The sequence below is a fragment of the Rattus norvegicus genome, chromosome 1 (genome assembly GCF_036323735.1).
Source record: "Rattus norvegicus strain BN/NHsdMcwi chromosome 1, GRCr8, whole genome shotgun sequence".
NCBI classification, from domain to species: domain Eukaryota; kingdom Metazoa; phylum Chordata; class Mammalia; order Rodentia; family Muridae; genus Rattus; species Rattus norvegicus.
Genome location: NC_086019.1, coordinates 178,711,296 through 178,737,816, shown reverse-complemented (window position 1 = coordinate 178,737,816; position 26,521 = coordinate 178,711,296). Strand labels below are relative to the sequence as shown.

General features: G+C 40.1%; 1 long non-coding RNA gene across 1 annotated transcript; it reads right to left on the bottom strand.

Moving 5' to 3' along the window:
* Positions 1-1,517: 1,517 nt before the first annotated feature.
* Positions 1,518-24,139, bottom strand: LOC134484912 (uncharacterized). Its single transcript, XR_010062722.1, has 3 exons — positions 24,021-24,139; positions 3,156-3,282; positions 1,518-1,699 (listed from the first exon to the last, which is right to left on the bottom strand). It is a non-coding gene; the product is annotated as an uncharacterized LOC134484912 (long non-coding RNA).
* Positions 24,140-26,521: the final 2,382 nt, after the last annotated feature.

Below are 26,521 nucleotides of genomic sequence, written 5' to 3'. Positions count from 1 at the left end.
GTTCACACTGGCTACAGCCAAGCCCTGGCTAAATTACAATGGGCTCTGAACTAGTCTCTCTGACCCACTCCTCCCCATTTTGTGAAGTCATCATCATCGGCACCCAAACTCCTGTGCTCCCATTCCCACTGGGACATCCAAAGCTTGTGTAACTCAGGTCAGCAGATTTCCTGGGAAGCGTTTTCACAAAGCAGGTGCTTAATAGTTGGTAAATAAACAAATGAGTCCACAGCTTTTCCTGGTGTCACCTGGTCCCCTTGATTTCCTGTGTGCATTTCAAAGATCTCAGGGTTTGTTATCCCAGAGTCATTTTGAAGGAACTGCACTCCTGAGACTTTATTCCAAAAGGCATCATGGGTGGAGGTGAACCAAGGACTCTCCTTTTATTGATGGTGGCACGGCTGCCAGCCTGTGGCTACCCAGTGTAGTACACCGCCTCAGTTCCCTCCATCCTGAAAACCCTGTAGCTTTTAGACCATTTCCTATCCGTACACTCTGAGACCGCAATGAGGGTCTTCAGGGATAACTTTCCAACAGCCTGTAGGTGAAAGCAGAAGACAGGAACTGGTCAGGCATGGCAAGGACCCCAAAGCATAAATTCTAAGAATGACCTTTTGAAGGCCAGGAGTGCCAGAAGGGAGCTGGCTCCTGGTTCTCCATCCTCTCTAACCCTGCCTGAAAGCCACTCTTGACTTTTTACCAACAGGAAGCACTGCATACCTTACAGTCAGATACAATTGGACTGACTAGCTCATCTCCCTCCCCACATCTCACGGTGAGCCACATAAAAGCCTGCAGACTAGCAGCTGGACAGTGACTCACTCCAGACACACACACACACACACACACACACACACACACACACACACACACACACACACACATCCTCTCTTCCTCTCTTCCTCTCTAAGTCCCTATAATAAAGGAGTTCTAAAACTCTTCCTCTGTGACCTGTGAACAGTACTCTTCAAATCTCAAGGCAAGATCCAAAGAACCCACTGACTGGATAGGGAAGGCTTTGGTAACTATTGAATTTGGGGATACCCAACCCCCCAGAGGTAACTAAGCTCATCAAGAGTCAAGAAAAGTTCTGTCACTCTCAAAGATTTCCCATATTTCCCACATAACTCAATCCACCCTCATGTTTAGAAAGCAGGTTCTGCAGTTGACGGGGTTTCCTGCATTCTTTGTCTTAGAAGTGTGTCACCTCCCTTTCCTCTATTGTGTCTCTCGTCTCAGATGCCCATTTTCTTTTATTTTCTCCCCTTTTTGTGTTTATCCTTTTTCCTTCAGACACCTGAATACTTTTACTGTGCTCACCCTCGTCTTCCTTTACTTACCTATCTTGACACAAGCTCTCACCATGTAGCCCTGGCCGGCCTGGAACTTGCAATGTAGGTTAGGATGAACTCCAACTCACTGAGATCTGCCTCCCAGGAGCAAGTGTTCTGTAAATATTTGGTGAATAGATGAATGAATGACTGGGCCAGGGGGTTAGTGAATGAATGAATGACCCAAGAAGGAAAGTTCAATTTTAATGTAACAATGTAGCAATGTGAAAAGAAAAGAAAATGGCTTTCTACATCTGGTGTTACCACTATCATTCAGCAGCTCCTGGCAGCACAGGATCATTCTGGAGTAAGAGTGTGCTCGCCCCCATCCTGCGTACTTACTGATGTCCCCGAGGCACATGTGGCTCCTAGAAATAAAATCCACAAGAGAAATGCAGGCAGCCGGTGTGGGGCATTTAATAAGGCTGTCCAGCATTGTTCACAACGTTAACAAAACAAATTCCTGAGCATGCTCAGAGGCCACTGCTGGACCTGTCAGCCAAGACAGACAGCTGTGGGTCAGGATTCCTGGCACACAGGCCTGCCCCACGGCCTCCCAGCAAGGGGGGGCTGAGGGGGAAGCAGGAGGATAACAGAGATAAATCTAAATTCATTCACAGAGCAGTCACACCCAATGACATATTCACTGACTTCTTCAACAGCTCATTTGATAATGTTCTCTCTGCACTATTCATTTTTCTGAAAGATGAAAGCTGGCTGAGGGTTTCATCTGCTCGCTGATGCAGGGAGAGCGTTGAAATTAACACACACCCAGAGAGAGAGAGGAGAGAGAGAGAGAGAGAGAGAGAGAGAGAGAGAGAGAGAGAGAGAGAGAGGAGAAAGGAGAGAGAGCTCTGCAAGGGAAGGAAGAAATGTACTGAAGGCCAGTTTTGTGGTTAGTCCTGACACAGGAGACCCAGCAGCCTGGTGTGAGGTCACCTTTAATTAGTTATGCTTTCTAATTCAACAATATGCCATCAGCAGATGCAAGGCTCAGCAGGGTAGGGGTGGGCATTTATCATGATAATTAACTGCTTGAAGAATGTTAGCTGCCTGGGGCAGGTCTTGACTTGCAATGGAAGAGGACAGAGGTCAGTACCTCAGGACAAGGGGATACTTTCTTTCTCAGTGGTTTCCAGTCCCAGTGTGCCAATCACATAAATCACTGGGTATTTACTTAATGCCAGTCACTGTGTGGGGTCCACAAGACAAGAGAAAACAAGGCTGGCTTTCTGGTGCCTCCTTTTAGTGAAGCAAACTCAGAAATATGGGACTGTAATGTGCATAATAACTACTCCACAGTGACGGGCTCTCCTCTGACAGGGCCCATTGGCAAAAAGGACCAACAGCCACTTAGGAAAGAGGATGTTTTCACATGGTTCTTCATTCAGTGATTATGCGTGTATGCAAGCATGCACACATGTGACTGTGCGTAGTGTGTGTGCTTGAGTGTGCATTTGCATGTGATTGTGTGAACATGTGAGTGTAGGGGTGTACATGTGTGAGCGCATGTGAGGGTGTGTGAGTGTGTGTGGGTGTGTACATGTGTGTATATTTATTGAAATACGAAGAGTGAAGACTTTAGAATAAGTTAAACCTGTTTTTGTTGTTTTCGCTGTTGTTGCTGCTGCTGCTGTTTCATTTTGGAGTCCTGCTTTCTATTTTCCAGAATTATGAAGATGAACAATTTGTATGTCTGGGTCATATTTCCCTACTTGGTAAAACAGGGATAGCAGAATCTAACATTGAGGATTAAATGTAGTAAATACAGAACTCTAACATGGCTAATCCACACCTGGATGAGCTGAGATGCTCAGGACTTACTGGTGGTGGAGTGGCAGGAAGCTGAGCAGACCATGAGAGGAGAACCCACATTCACAAGGGTGGTGTTTGGTACGTGATGCATAGCGGAAGCAGCAATGAACCAATGGTTGGTGATACACAGCAGTGCCTGTTCAAGGAAAGAAGTTTCATTTTTGTGGGGACTTGTTTGGTTTGGACTATAGGGAAAGGGACTGAGATGTATATTTTACCTACCAAAGCAAATCTGACCTGGCCACCAAGTTCTCCCAGCATCCCTCAGTCCCTACCTGGCATACCTAACCCCAACTTTGAACTTTCCAGCCTGGGTTCTGGGCAGCTCTTCTCCCACTGACTCTTCCCTATATAATCCAAACATTTTGATCTCCCCCTCTCCTCCTCTTTCTCCCCTCCCCTTTTCCCCCTCCCCCTTTCTCTGCATGTGTGCCCTTTCCTTCTGTTTCTCTCCCTCCCCTACCCCCCACCTTCCCATGCTGACTTCCTGCCTAGGTCCTTGGGCCAGGGAACTTGCCCGCCAGAGAGCAGCTTCCCAATAAACCTTCCTTTAATATAATCTAATCTGGTTTGAATTGACTCATTTCACTGGCGGAGAAATAACCCATCAGGAGTTGTATTGTTATTGTTTTCTTAATCAAATTTGGAGGAAGAAAGAGAGAGAAACTGGATAGAGATTCAAAAAAGAAATGGAAATGAGACAAAATTTAAGAGGCTCAGACAAGAAGTGATTCCTTAACAATTCTCAAGCCAAAGTTGAAATGGAATAACATGCTCTTTTGGATTTCCAAAGTCCACTGATATAAAGAAAGATATTCAAGGCCAGCCAAGGATCCTACATTGAGGAAGCATTGTCTCTCTGTCACATGGGACTTCATTTTGCGAGCTGGTTGGGAGGTGGTGTTCTCACACAGACACAAAGCCAGCACTAAGACAGGTATGGCATACACATTCACAGATGAGAGTTAAAGACAATGTGCAAGATGTTTAAGTGGTCCAGGAGATGTCTGGAGGAGGAAATCTACTCATCCAATGGGAAAGCTCCGAACCACAGCTCTGCCTCGTCCTTTCTTGCTGATGCTATGAACAGCCACGGCCAGCAGAAGGAATTGGGAGGTAGGACCTTACCAAGATCAGAGTCCAGTTCCATTCATTCCATCCCCTTCTTCACAGCAGCATACTCTGAAGGTCTTAGCCACATAGGTGTAGTAGATGAGAATCTTTAGAGTAAGTTCAGAGTATCTCCCACCTCCTAGAATGGACAAAACTCCCAGGGTGAGCCCAGAACTCCTGGGAACCATTTACTTCTTACTTAAGATGGAGGCTCACCCTATTCTTCTATGATGTCTGAGCCTCTGGCTCTCTGTGGAATCCTGGCCACTTCTCAGACAGAGACACTGCTTGAGATACAACTCTGCCTTAACCTCGTTCTTATGAACTGCTGCTTCTTCAGGGTGCAGACCATGTTTGACCACGGCCTGAGGAGCCGCTGTGGGATCTGAGCATGAGGCTGCCTGCTTGGTTTTCCTCTCAGACATAACCAGGAGGCAAATGTGTTGGAGCCATTCAGCAAACATATACTAAAGGCCCTAATCTGTTCTGGGCACCAGGCCAAAAATGTGTATGCTTGAGCTAATAAGGTCACAGTGTGTTGAGAGTGAAAGACAGAAAAACAAACATCTAAACCAGAGCATGAGTCATGAGAGGCGAACACGGGGGAAGCAGGGACAGGCCAGAGAAGAGAGGATAGTCTAGGCTAGGTGACAGGTGGGTCATGGAAGGTGTGTAAAGCATGTGGCAGTTGAGCCAGGCTTGGGAAGGACTACAGGGGTGCAACCGTGTATGACAGCATTGCCCCCAGATCACTGGTGTCAGATTGGCCTGCCCTGGCCTGTGGTGCTGCCTGACGTTTTCAGGAATTCCGTGAGCCAGTTGTTAAATATAACCATGAGGAAACATCGCTGATGGAACATTGTTGTGGGAACAATCCATAAGGTCTACAGAAAAGTAAAGAGAGTGTTTCTCATGACCCCAAAGCTCTTCTTTGTGGTTTGTGCCCAAGAGAAGTGAAATCTTGAACAAATATTAGCATCATCCCCTTCTTCACAGCAACATTACGCTCCCTGACCAAAAGGTACAAATGCCCTCCAGTAGATGAATGGGTAAAGAAAATGGTGCATGTATATATAAAGTGTGTGTGTGTGTGTGTGTGTGTGTGTGTGTGTGTGTGTGTGTGTGTGTGTGTGTATAAAAGAAAATAATCCTGCAATATGCAGCAATAGGAATAAATTTTGCTAAGTAAAATGGAATAGCCTTAGAAGGAAGAATACTTCATAGGTCTCCAGCTTCTTAACCTGGCATGTGAAGTCATGTGACTAAACATGGGGGCCATGAAACCTTTAGCAACAGTAAAGGTAAAATATACCCAATAACCAAAGTCAGTTAGAAAATCAAATGTGTTATAATTCAAGGAGTTTGCGGCGTGCCTGGCAGTGGAGCACCAGAGATGTCGCTGCAGCCTCCCTTCTGAAACACTTCGCACTGCGCATGACACTACTCGGGCAGCGCCGATGGGAGATAACACATCTCAGTTCAGAGTCCAAGGTATGTGGTGAAAACCAGCAATCTTACTACTACCGTGTTTTCTGCTCTTACAGAAACAAAATGCTTCCGAGTCAAAAAGCAAAAAATTCATATTTTCCTACTGTCGTTCCTCAGTATGGATCTGACTAGTACACCTGCAGGCTGAACTGTATCAGAATGTCTAACTTTTAAAATCACCTTCGGAGAGCCTGAGGGAATGTCTTAGTAAATGCCACCGAAGCATGAAGATCTGAGTTCGTTTCCTTGTAGCGAACAAAAGGACCAGGCATGAGGGCTCCTGTAATCGCAGAGCTGGAAAGGCGGAATGGAGGATCTCTGGGGGCCCAGGAGCTACTCAGGCTGCCCAGTCCTGAGCTCTGGTTCAATGAGAGACAGCCTCCAAAATGAGGTGCAAAGCAGTCGAGGAAGACAACTGATATTAACATCTGTGCATACATATGCACATCAACATACACGAGAACATGTATACAAATACATACAAGTTACCATTTAAATTGTTCTCTTAATTTTTATTTTAAAAATCATTAGATTTTTAATTTGATTTAATTAGAATTTGGGATTAGGACAGAATTTCCAAGGATTCCTGAAATGACCCCAAATACATTTCTGATGCTTTCATGCAACATGTTTGTGCCAGGTGGCATTCATAGCATCAATGATTCTAAAATCAGAATATGGATCAACTCTAGAAAATATTGAAGATACTCTATAGACATCCTGAAATATCATGTATTCAGTGAAGATTTAATTATTTATGTAAAAATAAACAAGCACATCGATCTCATTAGTATGCAAATTTGCCTTTGTCTTTAATAAATAGTAAAATTATATGTATGCTAGAAAATTGTCTTAAATTCAATTCTTATTATCAGAAAATGTTTGATTTGTATACCTATTTTATTTCCTGGATATTCAGGGTCATGTGAAAATTTCTGGGGTGAGAGGGGAGATGAGTGGGAGAAGTTTGAGAAACCCTTCCCTAAAATAGTCGGCTCTGTTTTTAAAGTCTGGTAGAGGGGGATCCTGGGAAGCAGAGAATTCTGGTTAAGGTGCATAGCATTGCAGTTACACAGGATGAGTGAGTTCAGGAGATTCAGTGCATTGTGGCCTGTCTAGTCAAAACCGTCTCAGAGGCTGAGGGCCACCAGCACTCCCGAGGCTGATGTTGGAAGTTTATGAACACATGTATAGCCTGGGCTACATAGTTAGACTCTGCCTCAAACTTCTTTCAGAAAGAGTTCTACTAAGAGGATTTCTTCTTTTTACCATGAGAGGATGCAGCTGGAAGCCAACAGCTTTGAAGTACAGCTCTCCCTGTACACCAGCTTTGCCGGTGCCCTGAGCATGGGTTCCTACCACCAGAATTGTAAGCAACGAATTTCCATTGTCTGTCAATTATGCAGCTGAAGATGCTTTGCTGTAGCAGTTCTGACATTTTGACATGTGTGCCCAGTACGTTTTGTTCACCTGTTCATGTAATGATAAATATGACTTCTATGTATTTCAGTATGTTGAATAACAATCTTAGAGACTTGGGTATGTAAATGCCTGCCCCTGTCTCTGCTCTAAATTCTTCTGTATATATCACAAGAGGCAGAAATGACCAAGTGCAGAGTCATTCTATTCTTACTGTCCTGAGGAGCTTCCATCCTGCCTTCCTTAGCAGCTGCGACATTTTGCATTTTCACCAAAAGTGTACAAGAGTTCGCCAACATCCTTGCCAACTCATTTTTCTTTGGTTCTTCGTTTGCATCTTTCTTCTTTGTGCAAAACAAAGAAAACAGTACACATAATGAAAAGATAATCCACCAAGAGCATGAGAAATACATACATAAAAAACAAACACACACACTATATATATACATATATACACTACATATATATAGTATAGTGTATATATGTATTTTTGTGTATATACATAGTGTATATACATACTATATATATATATGTGTGTGTGTGTGTGTGTGTGTGTATAATGTATATATAGTGTATATATAGTCTCCATCCCATAGTTACAACTCTAAAATAAAAGATAAACAACCATAAAACAAAAAGCTCTAATATCTACTAAAAAGGAGCAAAGGACTGAAAAAGACACTTTCAAAGAAGACATACAGGTAGTCAGCTGGTTTATGAAGCCCTGAAAGATGTCAGCACACTGTCATTCATGAAATACAAATCAAACCAAAGTGAGATAGGATGGAGTAATGAAGAAACGAATGATCTCATTTGTTCTTTAAACTGGCTTGTTGGGATTGTGCACAGATGGAGATAAAGGGTAAAGACAAGGGTCTTAACAGGGGAGTCACCATGACCAATTTTCCTGTGAACAGTAATAGTGGTACAAGGAGGGAAATGCAGAGCTGTGAGAGGTCTCTAAAAGAAGCAACTGACAGGATTTGGTAGGTTGTGGAATATGAGGAAGTAACGTGTTTGGAATGACCTGTGTCTGACTTCATGAGGCACCTCATAGAAAGAGGTTAATGACCAGAGAATGGACACTCAGAAGACAATGGCTACAGTCATCCCCTTCCCATCCAGGGTGGCCTGCAGCTGCTTTGAGAGATCTTACAGGGAAAGAAGCTTGTAGCCGAGTGCCTTCTTGTTTGAGACCCTGAATGGCCCCACAAGACCTCTGAAATAATGCTTTGTTTCCAAAACCCCAAACTGAGAAACAAATGAACAAAAAGGGTTCAGAAATAAAGAACAAAACAACAACCTAGTTTCCAGATTTAGGTCAAAGTGACTTAGGCATGTGGCAACAGTAGGCATCCCAGTGTGGTGGCAGAGGACAGCACTATACATCCCAGCCCTACCAGTGCTGAAGACTGTCAGTGCCCTCCCTCCCACCCTTTCACTGTGCTCACATGCTGTCTCCCTCCTTCCCTCCCTCCCTCCCTCCCTCTCTCCCTCCTTTCCTCCCTCCCTCTCTCCCTCTTTCCCTCCTTCCCTCCCTTCCTCCTTCCACCTCCTCTCCCTCTCACCCAAGAGAAGAGTTTCTGCAACTATTCTTTCCTGTAGATTGTTTTGGGTGTGGAATATTAACACAGAGGCCAGAGGTCACATAAAGCATCTGCTGGATTTTCTAATTATTTGACATAGGCCATCTCACTGAACCAGAACCTCACAGATGTGGCTGGAAAGACTGCCAAATGAGCTTCAAGAATCCCTGTCTCCATCCCCATCCCAAACATGAAAGTTACAGATGCACACCATCTTGTCCAGTGTTTTTATGTAGGTCCTGGGGATCGTAACTCGTGTCCTCATGTTTGCCCAGCGGGCACTTGACATACTGGGACTTTCCCCTAGCCCCATTTTTTCAGTTCATCTTAAAGGTAAGAGAGGGGAGAGCCCGAGCCCTGTGAGAGCACAGTAAAAGGGGAAGAGGAGTCATGAGGAGTCTAGGCTCATGACTGTCCCTGCTCCTCAACCTGCCACTTAGTAAATACACCTTAGGAAGATACAAATGAGGTAGAAGGCCAGAGGAGGACAGGGCTTCTTGCCACTAGGAACATGTGGGCTGTTACCTGTATCTCATTAATATATTTCCAGCTTCAGACTAAGGAGAAGTAGCAAGTAAGGTGCAACACTGAGGAGGAGTCTTGGGAAACAGCCATCAAGGGAAAAGAAAGTGGGGATGTGCAGGCTGCTTCCCCTATGAGTGTCATGGCTGCAGGGGGGCGGGGCATGTCTCAACAGCTCAATAGCTGTGCACTAAACATCCGTTATGTACCAACTCCTGGGGCACATGACACAATACATAATAATCTCATTCACTGCTTATACATCACTGTAAGAACAAGCATAGTTCTGGAAGTTTTGTAATGATTATAGCTATTGTGAGGGGTTGTTGCTCATCTGGACGCCAACAAGGAGCAGCTTATTCTGGGAAAGGACAGAGAATATACACATATCACCCCAAGTAGAATAAAGTGGACTGGAGACTTTCGTTCTTTCTCCAATTTTGTTAATATTGCTTTCTATTTTCCTAGAAATATTCTTTTTTTCTCTCCCACTCCTTTACTATGTCATCTTTTTAAATTCCAAATGCCATTTCTTTGGCTGCATTGACCATGTTGCTAATCCAGTATCTTGTCTGTGAGGAGCAGCCTGAGATCGACAGCTCAAAGTTGTTGTTGTTGTTGTTGTTGTTGTTGTTGTTGTTGTTGTTGTTGTTTTGCAAATTTGAACTCCCATTTGCTTCTGATATTTTAATATTGTTTCATGCCACCAGAGTTAACTATATTTATTGCTTTTATGTCTTTATCTTCTGCTCACAAACATTGTTCTAGATTGAATAATTTGATAATTATGTGCCTCCTCTAGATGTGAAATTTTACTTTACGGATATGGGAAATGAGCATCTATGGCTGAGCTTGGGTCCGTCTCCCTCTGCAGATGGGCTGATAGGCTCCCATCTTTCTGCCTGCCTCTCTGGCCTCTGAGTTTCAATTCACTTGAACTTAATCTCTTAGGATGGCAAGCCAGAGTGTTCAGGTTTTTCCAAATTCAACTTTCCAACACTCCTGGAGATCTTTGATCTCTATAACTATTGGATTCATGATTCAACTCAGGATGTGGGTCCAGTGGACCTTGCTGGCTACTCTGTCCTCCAGACAGGTGACTTGATGTAATCAAAACCGATGTGCCTATGGGATCTACACTTGTGTTTCCAGTAGGATCTTTTTTGCTTACTAATATGAAAGAATTCTATTACTTTTATTCCATTGGAAATTAGTTTCAGGTTATAATTTGTCTACATTTGTTGAAAAAATTTCATCACTGTTCAGTATCTTGATTCTTTCTAATCTTAGGTAGGAACTGAGGACATAGTAGATTTTCCTACCTGTTTCCTTTGCTGATTTGATTTTGTATTTCAGATCCTGATTATTACTGGGTGGTTATTACAGTTATTATAAAATAACATTCTACCAAAACACAAATTACAAGTGCTACTTAATTTAAAATTCATGGTAAATATTTTTTGTCATTTTGCACATTGTTTTATTCTGTTACACTTCTGATTTATGGGTTCTTCACATTCAAACTTGTATCTTGACTGAAATATTTTTGTCAAACTATACACACCATTTCATATACCCATACTCCACTCACCTCAGTCCCCACCTCAACAAAAATGTCTTAATTTACTTTCTACTCTGTCATTTAGACATGTGCCCCATGACCTTTGCCCTTTCTGTCCCTTTCCTGGACTTGGTGCTCAAGCTGAGTGTGTTAATAGGAAAATCAAGGTGGGAGGAGTTGGACTTGTGATCTAGTCTCAGCTGACCTGCATGTCCCCATCCCCTCCAATCTCTCACCGATGACGTATCGGTGATATTAATATGAAACTTAGAGCAGGAAGCTGGAGGCAGGGCCAGGGGAGCATGCTAGGACCCCTCAAGCATATGAGTACTCCAAAGAAATAACAAAGACCTCAAATGACTGGTTGAAGCCTGTGCCAATGAGGCAGAGGAAGGAGTCGGGCTGTAGCAACACCAGACATCAGTCTAAGTCAGGTGCGTTTTAAATAAGGACAATACTGTCTGCCAGAGGGCCATGGTCAGGGGCATCTATATTCCTCCCTAAAGCTCTTCTGTTCAACATAATCCTCTGGCTACTTGCTTACTCCTGAATACAGTGGGATGGAAAAAGGGTTGAAACTCAGGTCTGTAGCAAGTTCCGTGTTGTTTGTATTAGTGATCAAGCTCCTTTTCATCGTATAGAGATTGCCACCATCCTGGTCCAGATTACATAGGTGACAGCAGGCTCTCAGCCAGCTTCTGCTAATTTCCATGCTTCCCCGTGCACTTAAAATGCAAACTGTGACCTGTGTCAGATGAAACAAAAATTATGCCTTCTACTTAAACCTCAAGATTTGCTCAACGTTTGTATGGCTTTGAGCTCTGTTATGAGTGTCCCCCTCATTCTGCTCTTCCTCATTTGCTATCATTTCCCAGATGACCACCCCCTCTCCCTTGTGTATCATCTCTGCTTGTCTTAAATGCAATCTTTCCTGAACCCTGACCTGAGCTTATGCCCAACCTCAGCACTTACAAAACATCTTATGGTTTATCTTCCTACTCCTTAAAGGTGTATACAAGGTTCACATGAGAAATAACAGTCTAGTGACTGAAAAAACAGGGCCGTGTTGTAATTCCAAGAACCTTTGACTCTTTCCTTGTTGGGGAAAACATCCTTTGTAGGTGTTGTTCATGATCTCGAGATCCTCCTGACTCATGTAGGTGGACCCTCATGGCAGTAAAAACTGACTTCATAAGATATATTGATGTAAGAAGATTCACACACTCGGAGGAGAAGCAAAAGTTAAGACTAGAGTTTTGTGTCTACAAACCCAGAAAGCCTGCAACCCCCATTAGAAGAGTGGAACAAATCAACTTTACCACTGCACCTCTGGAAATGCATGGTACTGGTGACATTCTGACTTTACAGTTCCGTTCTAAAGTCTGAAAATATGTATTTGTGTCAAAGCTAGAGTCTTTGAGGTAATTTACTATGGCAACCATTAGAGATTAATTACAGGTGATTGGGTATGGAGTTACTCCACCTGTGATGAACATTTATTTTGAATTTCATTTCATGCTATCCTTTGAGTACAAGGACCTGGAGCCTGGAGTTAGTCATGTGACATGTTCTCATTCCATTTAGAAGGCACTCTCTCTGGGCTTTCATGTGACAACATATTTACTTTTTTTGTACCAAGTTAACAAACCTTCGACTATTTCTGTCTGTTGAGATCAATGGTTCCATTCCAGTTGTGAGGTCAGTGTATAATATTTCTTAAGGTCATGACAATCTCCCCAACCCTGTGCCTCTCCCTCTCTCACCTCTGCCTTCTTCACCATACAGCTGTTTCTTGAAATTAAAGCACACAGCCACTGTGCCTTGTCTCAAGGAGAGAGCCAAATTTCATTACCAACTAGAGCACTTTAAATCAATATTTGGACATTTAATGATTTTGCTCATTTTATTTGAGTACATTAGAGAAGTCTGATAGGCCTATTAGGGTCCCGGTGATTAACATCTTCGAATCAGCAAAAGGTGCCAATTTAAAAAAATAGTCTTATTTCAGGCCCACCATAAAAATCTGCATAATTTAGCAATTATTGTACCATTTTGAATATATATTAAAAAGTAGTTTTAGTGTTTAATTAGAAGATATAGTCAACATATTTTAAAGCAAGCTACCTCCTCCACGATAGAGTTGAAAGTAAGAAATATTTAGGGCTGGCTCCAATTTTCCAACTAGCCTCACATCATATTTCTGCCCAATGAACATGTGACCCTCTATCATCCTGCAAACCCCTCTCATTAGGAATAGATTTGCCACTAATAAGATGAACTAGCTTCCCTTAGAGACTCAGACGGTGACACCTCAATTCATGGAGAAGCTATGTCCTCAGAACTTAGTAACTTCTTAAGCCTGAATCCCAGACACAGGAATTCTGGATGCTTCTTTGGGCCTCTAGGAGGTTGAGACCTAACCACATCTTCATTGCTTTCATGAGAGAATTTAAGTATAATTATATGTATCTCCAAGTGCCAAGATGAAATCAATTGTTTTGTGTTTTGACTTTAAAAATTGAATATATATATATATATATATATATATATATATATATATATATATCCATGCCCGTTCAGCATATCCAGTCAGCTCTTCCTAGCCTGTAAGATAGTCACATATATCAATGATAAGCAAGTAACTAAGTTAGATTATTCTATTATTGGTTGATTAGACTTTTGTACAATGAATCTAAATAGGGCCAACTGGAGGAGAGGAAGGAGCTGAAGGAGGCAGAGGACAAGGAAAAGAGCAAAAGAGGAGAGCCTAGTGTGGCATGTACTTCCACCACTGTGGCTTGGGTCTAGAAACTATCTTTGGGCACATGATACTTGTCTATGTCAGGAAAAGACCTCTTGAATAGATAATGCTGTGCTTAAATATCCTTGCAGACTAGCCTTGTGTAGCACTACTTTTAAAGTTCATTGCTAAATCTACCAGGCTTCCTAATGTTTCCTTACCTGAGCTGTACTCTCCAAAGGTGGATTTGAATCAGGCAGCAGCTTGTAAGCATAAGGCAGAATTCTGTTACTGCAGGGCCTACTGACTCTACTCAGTAACTCCAGATGCTGAATCGAGCTATAGGCTCTCCCTTCACCATTGGCCTTGGGCATGGGGAAGGCATGAATGCCCATATTTGTGATTTTACTAGTTTTAGAAGCAGTGAATATTGACTTGAGTATGTATTGATATCCAGCCACATCTGTACTATGATAATCAAAGTAAATAAGGCATGGCCTTTTCTGTTTCAATCACCACAGATTTACAATGGTGCCACTATGTTTTACTGTAATTATTTTTTCTGTTGCTAGCATATATTCACCTCCTGTCAAGGACAATGCCATTTTTTACACTTAGTATGGGTCCAAGCTAGGACCTAAAACAGAACTGGGTTTAAACCACAACACTATGGATTGCAGTATCTCAAAAAGTTGTACACTCCTACAAGTTTGGCTTATTCTTCCTCAGACTTGACAGAACCATTCTCAAGTATCATTACATATGAAGACTAGGGAGACCTATACTTTATTTAGTAAAGAATAATTGACTGGCAGGAGAATCGTGCTCCTATTTCAGCACCAATGTTAGAGACCTAGTCAGAAATACGCAAACATGGTTCACAGACACCAAAGTGAGACTCTGAGCTCAATAAGAAAGAGAAAGAAAACTAACCCTATGTTTGCACCATCTTAGCACCAGGAGGTATTTCTATGCTACAGTGCAAAGGAAAGTCATACTCAGTAGCTAATCTGCCTCATTTAAGGAAACAATTCAGAGCATAAGGTTGTTCAGAATGGCTATAATTTGCAATACTAGGAAAAAGGAGCTACATAGACTTCTAAAGACTTTAGAACTTCTAAAGAAGTTACTTAGCTTGATGCTGGGTGAACATATGAAAGCATGAGCAAAAACTACATAAAGTGCAAAAAAAAAATAACCAAGACAACTAAAACACACTAAGTGTTATAGAGGTGTGAGCTCCCACTCAAAGGGAAGAGTGCTGGTTCCTTCCAGGATGGTGGAGCCATCAGGTAGACTATTCAGAAGGTGCATAACATATGATCTGGACTAAGGGTTTTTCCTAGTGTTAAAGACTGCACTCGAGCAGCAGCAACAAAGCTTTAAAGCACACCTCAAAGGCGTCCATCCAATCAGAGCTTGCTGTGCGATACCCCAAAACATTCCAGCTTCTAAATCTAGCCAAGTCTCTCTCACAAGAATATAAAGTCATCATGACTGATATAGAGTGAGGAGAACTACACATGTAAAATTTCATGGGTACAGCGCACAGACCAAAGGAAAAGTTGATGAAATTACTAGACAAATGACCTTAAATCAGTCATTATAAATCTAGTTTATATGTTTAATGTGTAAATTTAAGGAAGAATATAATTAAAGGAAATTAATGACACTAAAATAATATTAAATAGAACCTATAGTGATGAAAATATACTCTGAAGTATAAAACAAAATAAATCAAATGGGAATAACAGATTAAACACTAAAGAATAAATGCTCAAAGAATTCAGTGAGCTCAAAGGCACAACAGCAAATACATTGTGTTTAACATTTGTTCAAAAACATCTTTAACAAACTTTGTGCTTTATAACATGAAAATAAATGGGATAAATTGGATGTTTACAAACAAAGGGATATACAGAATCCCAAAGATCCCACCAAATCCTATAAAATTGTAAAATATTAAACCACCCTTCAAAATCTAGTAGCTTTGCCACACACTAGTAAGTTACCTGAATAAGAAACTGAGTACAAACATCTCCTATAATTGCTACAAAACCCTCAGGGATGAATTTCACCAAAATATGAACATCTTCACTGGCAACTAGTGACATCTTCACTAATCAATAGCATTGACTAAAGAAATGGAAGACAAGGAACAAAAGATATTCTATGTTCAAAGGTAGAAATAAATCATAATTTTAAGTGTTCATGCTACAAAAAGTCATCGACAAATCCACAGAAAATCTTACCAAAATTCCAATTACTGGTTTTTAGCAGAAATTGGGAAACTAGTCCTTAGGTTTATATAAAACTACAAAAAGACCCCAAAGCAATCTTGAACAAAAGAACATAGAAGAAATGGTCTATTTCACAACCATGCACAGACCTATTGTAATTAAAACCATGGTATTGAGATAAAAAAATAGCTATGTAGACCAATTGAGCAGAATAGAGAGCTCAAATATAAACTCTATACATTTATGATCAATTGATTTTCAACAAAGATGAAACATCTATAAGGAGGACAATGTCTCTAATAAATGGTGCTGGGAAAACTAGGCATATTTAGTAATTAAAAATGAAAATAGATCCTAATTTTACCCCCTATACAAAGCTCAAGATGAATAAAAAACTTAAACATAAGACCTCCAAACACAAGACTTTGGCAGATAAACACAGTTGAGATTGGTGTAGGGAAAGGGTGTTTGTTTTTGTTTTGTTTTTTCTTCTTTTTTTTTATGATCTAAATGTATAACAAAGGAAGCCGGTGGTGTCATTTCTACAAGACTTCTCCACAGAAAAGGAAATACTACAGTAAAGAAACAACCTATACCAACCACACATCTGATAAAAGGTCAGGACCTACTATACTCAAGGAGTAAAACAATTCTATATTTAAAACATAGCTCACTCAAAACAGGAGGAAGGCCTGTGTGGTTAGTTGTCAAAAGATAGCATAAGGGTGACCAGGAAATTAAAAACATGGTCAATTAGAAAAATGCAGACTTAAATCCACAGGTGACACCATGCATACCTGCTGGGGTGGTTGTTATACAAAGATAAAAGGGAGCACGGGTTGACTGAACACAGGGAAAGGAAGCTCTGAAACACTGGGTAGGAAGGCAAATTAGAACAGTCAACAGAACGGACAATTCTGAAATTATTAAAAATAGAACAATTGAACAGTCTCATCTACAGAGCATATGAAAAGTCGTTTGTTGAAGAGACGTCTGCATGGGACATGCATATTGCAGCCTTGCTCACACCATGAGGAGGTATCCTCATAGGTGCCCAGCAGTGGATTCACAACCACAACTAATGGAGCAGACATAAATGACGTAATAGCATTAGGCTTTGAAATGGAGAGGAGTACTTGTTCTGGGGCAAAATAGCCTGTTAGAAAGCAACCTGGTCATTTACAACACGATTGAACACAAGGGACATTTTGTGATGGTAAATAAACCAGATACACAAAGATAAATACCACATGGTTTTACTTCATTGTAGAGTCAGAGAGAGAGAGAGAGAGAGAGAGAGAGAGAGAGAGAGAGAGAGAAATAGTGGTTATCATAGTGAAGAGTCAGTGAAGGGGGAGGGAGTTGGGAGAGATGTTGATCAAAGAAAAATTTCAGTTATTCAGAAAGAAGAAATTCCGCAGCAGCATTGACTATCACAACGACTAGTTAATAATGTATTGTATACTTGAACATGACTGAGGTAGATTTTGAGGCTTTTCATCACAAAAGGTGCTACCTGTAAAAGGAGCAAGAATGGAAAAACAAAAACAAAACAGAGTTTCAATTCATTATAAGAAAAGATCAAGTGCAGAGCACACATGTGACTAAACCAGACGGGTGGATAAACCTGGATGTCAAGGAGAGTATTAGAATTAATAGCTGAATTTTTCCAAAATTGATATAAATTGATAAAATCTCATCAAATGTCCAAATTTATTTAAAAAATAATCTATATATGCAAGCCGCTCATTTGCATGCAGGCAGAGAAAACGGAAAGAAAATGAAACTAGAACACAATCAAATTGCCACAATCTGGGAAGGGAGGGGACAGAGAAGGTAAGACAAGAATGACAACTGAGTTCTTGTTCAAATGTACACAGACCAGAGACATCTTTCAGATGCCGAGGTGGGGGAGGGAAGTAACAACAAAAAAACCTGTCAGCCAAGGGAGACACATCCTTCAAAAGTGAAAGCAAAATAAAAGCATTTGTTTTTAAACCTAGAAAAAAATTACTGCCAGCATTTCAACAAGATTTTCTTTGGGCAGATGAAAACTGATAGCTATGGAAAATTCAGAGCTCCACAGTGTAAGTAAGAGATGGTATTAAGTTTATAGAAATGCATTAAAATACCATTTTTCTTTCTCTCCCTCTTTCTTTTATTTTTATTTTATATTTTTAGTGTCCTTAAAAGTAGTGGGTATCTAAACAGGTAAAAGCAAACATCTTGTGAGTTTAAGCATGCGTAGAGATCAATGCACAGTAGAAGCACAGCACGGAGTCCAGCAGCAGGACTGTAGAGGGAAGACGACGTAGATCTCAGTAGACACAAACCATTTATAAAGTTTTGATGTAGGCTGTGATGTTTTAAAGATCCATATTGTAAACCCTGAGATAACCACACAAGGTATGCCCAATAACTGAATCGTGACAAAAAGAAACATTACAAAGTCAAGTGATGGCCCCCAAAAGGCAAGGCGTCGTTTAAAACAGTAATGATCATGTTATGCCTGTATAACTAGGAATCTATTGGGACCACATAGATCTCCAGGGAAAGCAGGAACGTTAAACACCTAGAATTGTCTTTTCAATTGAAAAGATGTAAAACCTGTTCTTCCATCCAGAGGCTAGAGCTGGAGATGATTAGTACCCGGTGATCTGTAATGTCTATTGGGCCAGCCCATATCAGGCTCCCAGAACCAGAATCAGAGACGGCAACCAGCTTACTGACCTCTGAGTTATCTGTATGACTGAGACCAGGCCAGATCCTTCTTAGGCCCTTAAGCTATTATGGTAGCCTATCTCTAGAACCCATCTTCTTAGAAGATAAACCATAAACTTTGAATTAAGCTTTGATTTAATTATTGCCTCCTTGTGAACCAGGAATTGTGTTACACCAGTAAACTTTTTTCCCCAATTATATTGTGTTAGTGTGTTGACAATAAACCACTTGGTAGGAGACTCTAGAACAGTGGTTCTCATCTTGTGAGTCATGGTGCCTTTGGGATACTCTGCATATCAGAATTCTGCATATCTGATATTCTGCATATCAGATGTTTACAATTCATAAGAGTAACAAAACTACAGTTATGAAGTATCAAAGAGAATAACTTTATGATTGGGGCCGCGCACAGGGAGTTGTCACCACATCATGGGGAACCGTATTAAAGGGTCATGGCATTAGGAAGGTTGAGAACCACTGCAGTCTGGCAGACTAAGACAGGCTGAACCAAGTTTTTATTCTCCCCTCTTTGCAGATGCTTTCCCTGCCTTCCATGGATACTTGCAGGGTCCCTGTCCTCAGGAATCAAATAGAGAGATAGTAAATTAAAGTACAACTCTGACATGATTATCAAATATAAGTTGATCAGAAATTGTGATGTTGGGGTTAAAAATCAAGAAATAATTCTACAGGGGTTGGGGATTTAGCTCAGTGGTAGAGCGCTTGCCTAGGAAGCACAAGGCCCTGGGTTCGGTCCCCAGCTCCGAAAAAAAGAACCAAAAAAAGAAAAAAAAAGAAAAAGGAAAAGAAATAATTCTCCAATGTCTATGTTAAATAATCACACAGTATTGTTAAGAAAATGTTAAGAAATGCATACCATGCAAAAGACAGCACATTGGCTGTACTAATGTCAGAAGAAAATAAACTTCAAATAAGCAGTATTACCATATATAAAGAAGCCTACAAATGAATAGAAGTGCCTATATGTTTAAGAAGCCAGTAAAATATCAAATTCACCCATTATTTCTTAAAATAGACACCGAAAGAAGTGAAGTGAGTCCAAAGGGCTGCAGTTAGGAGTACTGGGTCAGCAGTTAGGAGACTGGCAGTTCATGCAGAGGACCTGCATTTTGGCTCCCAGCATCCTCATGGTAGTTCACAACATTCTGTAACTCCATTTATCTGATCTGACTCTCTCTTCTGGCCTCCTTGGGCATAAGGCATGTACATGGTATAAAGACATATAGGGCAGATCAAACACATAAATAAATAAATAAATAAATAAATAAATAAATAAATAAATAAATAAATAAATAAATAAATTTTATAAATCTAATTTATCTAAATTATAAATCTAAATCCATGACTATTGTGTGGAAGTTCAATATCCTTTTTGATAAATGAAGACACCAGGAGAAAACAAAATCTGTAGGGATTTAGACAATAATAATAATTATATCAACCAGCCTGAATGACACTTTTATATAGGACACTCTAGATAAGAGCAGAAAACACATTCCTTTTTTAGTACAAACAAGACAGACCATAAGATACTCTGTAACAAGGTTCTAAGGCTTTGAAAGCATGTTAAGTAAAACCGCTAATGAAATTAAATTAAGCTACAGACAAATACCAGGAAGATGGTTTCATGCTTTCCAAGAATTTGCAAATTAAGCAGTCTAGTCCAAAATAATATCTAGGTCAAAAAGGAGTATCAACAGTAACTAAAAAATATGTTGAATTAAATAGCAATAAAATTGCAATGTATTGTGGTTTGTATTGTATAATTAAGGCACCATTTCCAGCAAAGGTCAACAAACTATAATGATATGTACTTCAAAGTAAGAAAGTTCTGTGCTTTTAAATGGCTATGAACAAGAGAGGTAGAAAAGGAGATGACAAGGACAAGACGGTGTTCATTGTGTATTCCACCAATTCTAAAATATTTATTATCTGACTCCTTCAGAAAAAGAAATGTCAATTCTTTGACACAAAAGGAAGCAAAGAATGTCATTTTTGTTAGATACCAAGAAAGTTCTCAAATCAAATTTCTTAAGCCAGCTGGTCATGGTGGACAGGCAGATCTCTAAGTTAGAGGCCAGCTTGGTCTACAGAGTGAGTTTCAGGACAGCTTGGGCTACACAGAGAGACCTTGTCTTGGAAAAACAAAACAAAACCAATTTCTTAAGCCAATAAATGGGGTTTCAATGTCAGGCAGCAAACAAGGAACAAATCCAAAGCATGGAGAGAGAAAGGTCAGAGTAAATGTAACAGTACAAGCTGTCAAGAGTAAGAAAGCCAGTAGAACAAAGGGAAGGCTCTATGTGACCACTGTGGTGATAACACTGGGCAGGTGAGTGTAGAGGAAATGAAGAGAAAGAAAACAGCAATGGGCAGCATGAGAAAAGATATAGAAATTGTGTGCATTGAGCTATATGGAAGGGAACCATGGTATTTTTCTCTGAGTGCTGTTTTTACAGTACTGGCAATTAAACTGAAAGCCTCCATATATGAAGCAATTATTCTGAGAAATACCATCAGGCCAGATATCACGTATTATGAAAACTTGATGTCCATAAATTTGATAAATTACCAAAACAAAATAGATAGCCCAAATTTTCCTATAGTTGTTAAATAATTACATGTGAGGTTAACACGCACCACACAACAAACCCAAGCTCAGAGAGCCTCTTTGTCAGGTTCCACCAAAGTCTGAGAACTAAATTATAGTCATTTTAACAATAACACACAACCTTTTCCAGAATGTGGAAGAAAGACCATTTCTAAACTCATTTTGAGGCCAGCATTACTCCGTCACAAAAGGACAATAGAAATGTAAGAAAAGAAAGCTGGAGAAAACTGGGCTTCATGGAGAAAGTCAAAATTTGCAATGAAGCTCCAGAAATCAAATCCCATACTTGAATAGGCTACAACTAAGCAGGGTTTATTTCAGAGCTATAAGACTGAAAGAATACTCAGAAATTATCTTTATAATGTACTGTAACAATATACTACCAAAAGAAAACTGATATGATCATCTCAATAGGCACTGAGACTATTAGACAAAATTCTATATTTAGTTATGACTTGAACAAGTGAAGGTATTAGGATAAAATGTCCTTGTATTGAAAAAGTACATTTTCATATGATGCATAGTTACTGCTATATTTAGAGAGGAAAACCTGTGTGCTTCTTAAGACAAAATATCAGCTTTCATGACTTCTATACAGCATAATATTGGAGGCATTAGCGACAAAATGGGTAAGAAAATAAAATAACTATCTTGTAGGTTATGCCCTATTTTCACTTCTCTTTATGGCAAAAGGCAACGTAGGGAAGAGACGGTTCTTTTAGCTCACAATTCCCGGGTTTGGTCCATTATTGTAGGGAAGTTGAGGCAGGAACTAGAGCAGTCACGCATCTCACACGCACCAACAGGAGGTTAGAGACGTGCATGCACCGTGATGCCTGCTTGCTTGCTCTCAGCTATTACAGACGTGCATGCACCATGATGCCTGCTTGCTTGCTCTCAGCTATTACAGACGTGCATGCACCGTGATGCCTGCTTGCTTGCTCTCAGCTAGCTTTCTTCATATTGACATGGCTCATGAAACGGCGCTGCCCACATTCAGAGTGGGTCTTACCTCTACAAAGAACAATCAAGGCAGCCCTCAGAGACAAGCCCATAGGGCAGCCTGACATAAATAATTCCTCATTAAAACTCTATTCCCAAATGAATCTAGTTGCATCAAGTCTGAAGGGACAGCTCAAAGGTAAAAAGCACTTGTTGCTCTTCCAAAATTTCAGGATTAATTCCTAGTGCCCACCTGATGGTTCACAACCATCCAAGACTCCAATTCCAGGGAATCTCCTTCTTCTGACATCCATAAGTACCAGGCATGCATGTACCAGGTGCACATACACACATGTAGGCAAACACTCATACACATGCAATAAATATTTTTTAAAAAAACCTAACCAGCACAAAATATCATATAGATCAGAAACATCAAGGGGAAACTATCCCTATTCTTGGTTGCCATGGTTATATTAAAATCTCAAGGAACTTTCAAAAGTGATTTGATAAGTTATGTTAGTGAAATCACAGACTCATACAAAAATCAATGACATTCCTATATTTGGCAACAAATAATTAGCATTAAAGAAACCACTAGTGCTATTTATAATGGCATCAAGAAGCACAATTTGAGAGTAAATTTCACAAAAGCACATACAGAATCTATATGGAAATTCACAAAACATTGCTGAAAGGAATTAAATTCCTAAATAAGCAGGAAAAATGTTCCATTCAATATTGTTAGAACATCAATTCACCCCAAATTTATCTGTAAATTCAATAAAAACCTAGTCAATAGCCTCACACAGTCTTGAAGAACTGGGTACATTAAACTTTAAACATAATAGAAATGCTACTTCTGTAGTTAAACTTTCTCATCTTCAAATGTTGGCTTGAAAACTTCAGCAAATGGAGAGTTCTCACCTAAAACTCTACGGTCTCCCAAGCCCCTGCCTTCAACAGGAATCCGTTGATTTTTGTCACACCTACCCTTCTCTTTGGTGACTCCCTCTCCATCTTCAGGCAATCCTGAGACTTAAACCTCTTCATCCTCCTATTGATTGGTTTAGAGAATAAAGTGTGATCTAGTCCAGCCAGTGAGTTAAGGATAGAGACCCATTGTGCAGCTTTTGGAAAAGGTTCTCCAAGTGATTAGAGAAAGGACGCCCCTCTTCTCTATGCTGATGCAGTTCTGGCTAAGTGTTGGCTTGGAATTTTAATTCCTGTTAGGTGAGTCAGTCTGAAGATAGGATTGACAGACAACAAGATAGAACAGAAAAATCTAAACACTAAGATTCTAGAAAAAAAGTTAACCCTTTGAGTTATCTAATTTTGTAGGGGTGCCAATTGGGGAGGATATGTTACAAGTCAAAAAGAAAAAGTCATCTATATTTTTAAGTCATCTTACTTTGGTGTTTCTAATATTTGTAGCTGGGGCATGCTAATTGATGGATAAGAGGTGAAAGATCACACACAAGACTCATGTAAAGCCACTCAGAGTCATGGAAAGAAGGAACCTGCAGAGTCCTTGGGAGGCGTTCTAATTTAGAAACTAGCATAAAGTACCTGTTTTTAGCAAAGTTAATTGTTCTGGGTTTTAGTTTGTAAACCAAAGTTAATACTCTCTAAGTATTAATAATAATACTTGAAAATCAGGGAGTTTAACTACAGAAGTAATACTTTTATAACTTTTAAATATTAAGTCTCGCCACATAAAAATTTTAAGCAGATTAAATGAGCTATAAGACAGTATAATAATAAATGTCCAATACTAGTGAGTCATTGATACCAGGTTATTATTAAATCATATGTTGGTTTTCTCCCATAAAATTAAGGGAAACTCATGACTGTAACAGAGGTTTAATTCAATCAACAAATATCTAGAGACTCTTCTATATCTGTCAAACCTTATTACAATAGCTGTAAGTGACCTCAGTCTCCAAAGCTCACATCCCAGAAGTCCAAACAAGAGACAAATATGACTGCATCGATTGGGCTAAGTTTAGAATAACAAGGTCATAGAGACCCTTTCCCTATGTACAGTGTTGAGACGCTACAGATTTCTGAAGGAGGTCACATAGAAACCTGTGTTGTGAGAACACAATGAAATGTCCAGATAAAGGGAACCCTGAAGAGCTCTCAGAATGAGTCCCAGGCAGAAAGGTTCTATTACAGCTTGAGTACCTCAAGTGTGAACGTCAATTATTCTGGTCCAAACTAGTCAAATAAAGGCAAAGGTTCAGAGATAGGAAGGATCTTGGGTACTTAGAACAGCCCTAACTGTTCACATCCCTAAGCCATGGATAAGAGGTGAAAGGCCACACTGAAGACACGTGTAAAGCCACTCAGAGTCATGGAAAGGGTGAACCTTTAGGCTCCTTGGGAGGCGTTCTAATTTAGAAACCAGCATAAAGTAGATCTTAGTGATAAAACTGCACAGCTCTGGGTCCATGTCTCTAAATATGAATTTGACCTGTTATTTATTTAAGATGCGAAGTTCTTGCCTATACATCAAAGACTTCTGTTTTAAAAAAACATAAAATCTGGATCAAGTTAGGATGAGAACTTTTAAAGTGGAGCACGTTATAAATTAACAAGTCTCCTACTGTATGCATGAATTGGAGACTCACACTGAATTAGGTCAGCGACCTGGACCACACTAATTTGCCTTCACACTTTGAGTACCCCAAGCTGTGATAGATATTTCAGGAAAGGTGGGGACATGGCTGAAGAACATTGGGTGTACAGTGCGGTCCAGAATTTGATTATAGAATAATCTAATTTTTAAAAAGTCAATCAGTAAAAGTTCTTAGAGATGTTAAGACAAAACAAATACAAAACCCACTTTTCTACAGTCATTCAAGTTTATCTTGGTGGGTTATAAAAACAGGGCTTTTTTTGTATTTTTTCTTTTTAAAAAAAATCATACCAGTCTTTTCTTTGACCCTTTGGTTTTTGTGATTTTGAAGTTTTTTCTTCCAAAAAACAGTGTGTGCCTCCATCCCTTAAACTTAGTTTGGTCCTGTTGTTTGTTTGCATCAATGGAATATTACCAAATATGAAGTAGACAAATGTTTTTCTAGTATCTGATCATTGAAATTTGCTATCTTTTTCTGTTCTTTGGAACTCTTAGGTCATCATGGGAATGAGCTCAGACTAACTTGCTAGAGAAGTGAACAGGATGTGGAGAGGAAGCTTCATTCATCCCAGCCATTCTAGGCATTCCGATCAAGGTTGCTACAAACTCACTGAGCACCTAGTATTAGTAATCATTAGGGTGAGTCCAGCCAAGATGAACCATAGGTGAGTCCAGCTTTACTACTGAAGACACAGAATCGCTGGCTGCATTTATTTTGAGCCATTGTGCTTTCTCATATTTGTTATGCAGTGGAAGCTAAGTGATACATTTACTAATTATATTTAAAAAAGAGGGAAGAAGAAAGATAGTGGGCCACTATCTTGCAAAAAGCCTGAATAATATTCTTTTCTCTTGGGTAGCCCCAGAAGACCCTGCAGAATCAATAGATCTCTGAATAAAAGTCCAATGTGTTCAAGCTCAATGACAATTGAGGTGCAGAAATAACTCTGGGTAGACTAAGTTAGCCATCATATTAATGGCTGACTATAGTTCTTATATGAATATGTATGAACCATTTTGAGCCAATGGAATATTTATGAAAGGACAGAGGCATCCACTGGAGATAAGCTCACCTGAGCATTGCACCATCAGGGAACATTGTACAAGGGTGAGATAGATACAAGTCTCATGATGTCATTTAGACATAGAAGATGAGCAAAGTCTATCTTTGACCATTGCAGAAGGAACAAATTCCTCTTCATTTCTTCCTTTAGTTATTATTTATTTATTTAATTCTTGTATGTATGAGCATTTTGCCTGCATGCATATATGAGCAGAAGAAGGTTTTAGCTCCCTAGGACCGGAATTAGAGCTGCTATATGGTATTGGCAGTTCAACCTGGTTTTTCTGCAAGATCAGCCTGTGCTGTTAACTACTGAGCAAACTCTCTAGCTTCCCTCCTCTTTGTTTCTTAAGCTAGTCTTAACAGTATTTTGTCAAAGAATACTAAGGTTTATTACTTGTTTATAGCAATAGACTTATTGAGGATCCCCGGGGTGTTTAGTCTCCAAGTTGAGAAGACCCACTTGGTTCCAAATCCTTTCTACTTTCTCTGCTATATGAGTCCTTTCAGTTGGATAAATGTAACTTTCTAATCCCTCGTGTCTTTGTTGAGTCCGGCAAGCTTTAGATGAAGATGGTAGAAGTGAAGATCAAACAGGCAGATTCTGATATTCTAGGAAACAGTCATGTAGAACTCCAGGACCATAGGCTGTCAAAAGAAAGAAAGAAAAAAAGCACATTCCAAGCAGAAGCAACAGTGGGAGCCAG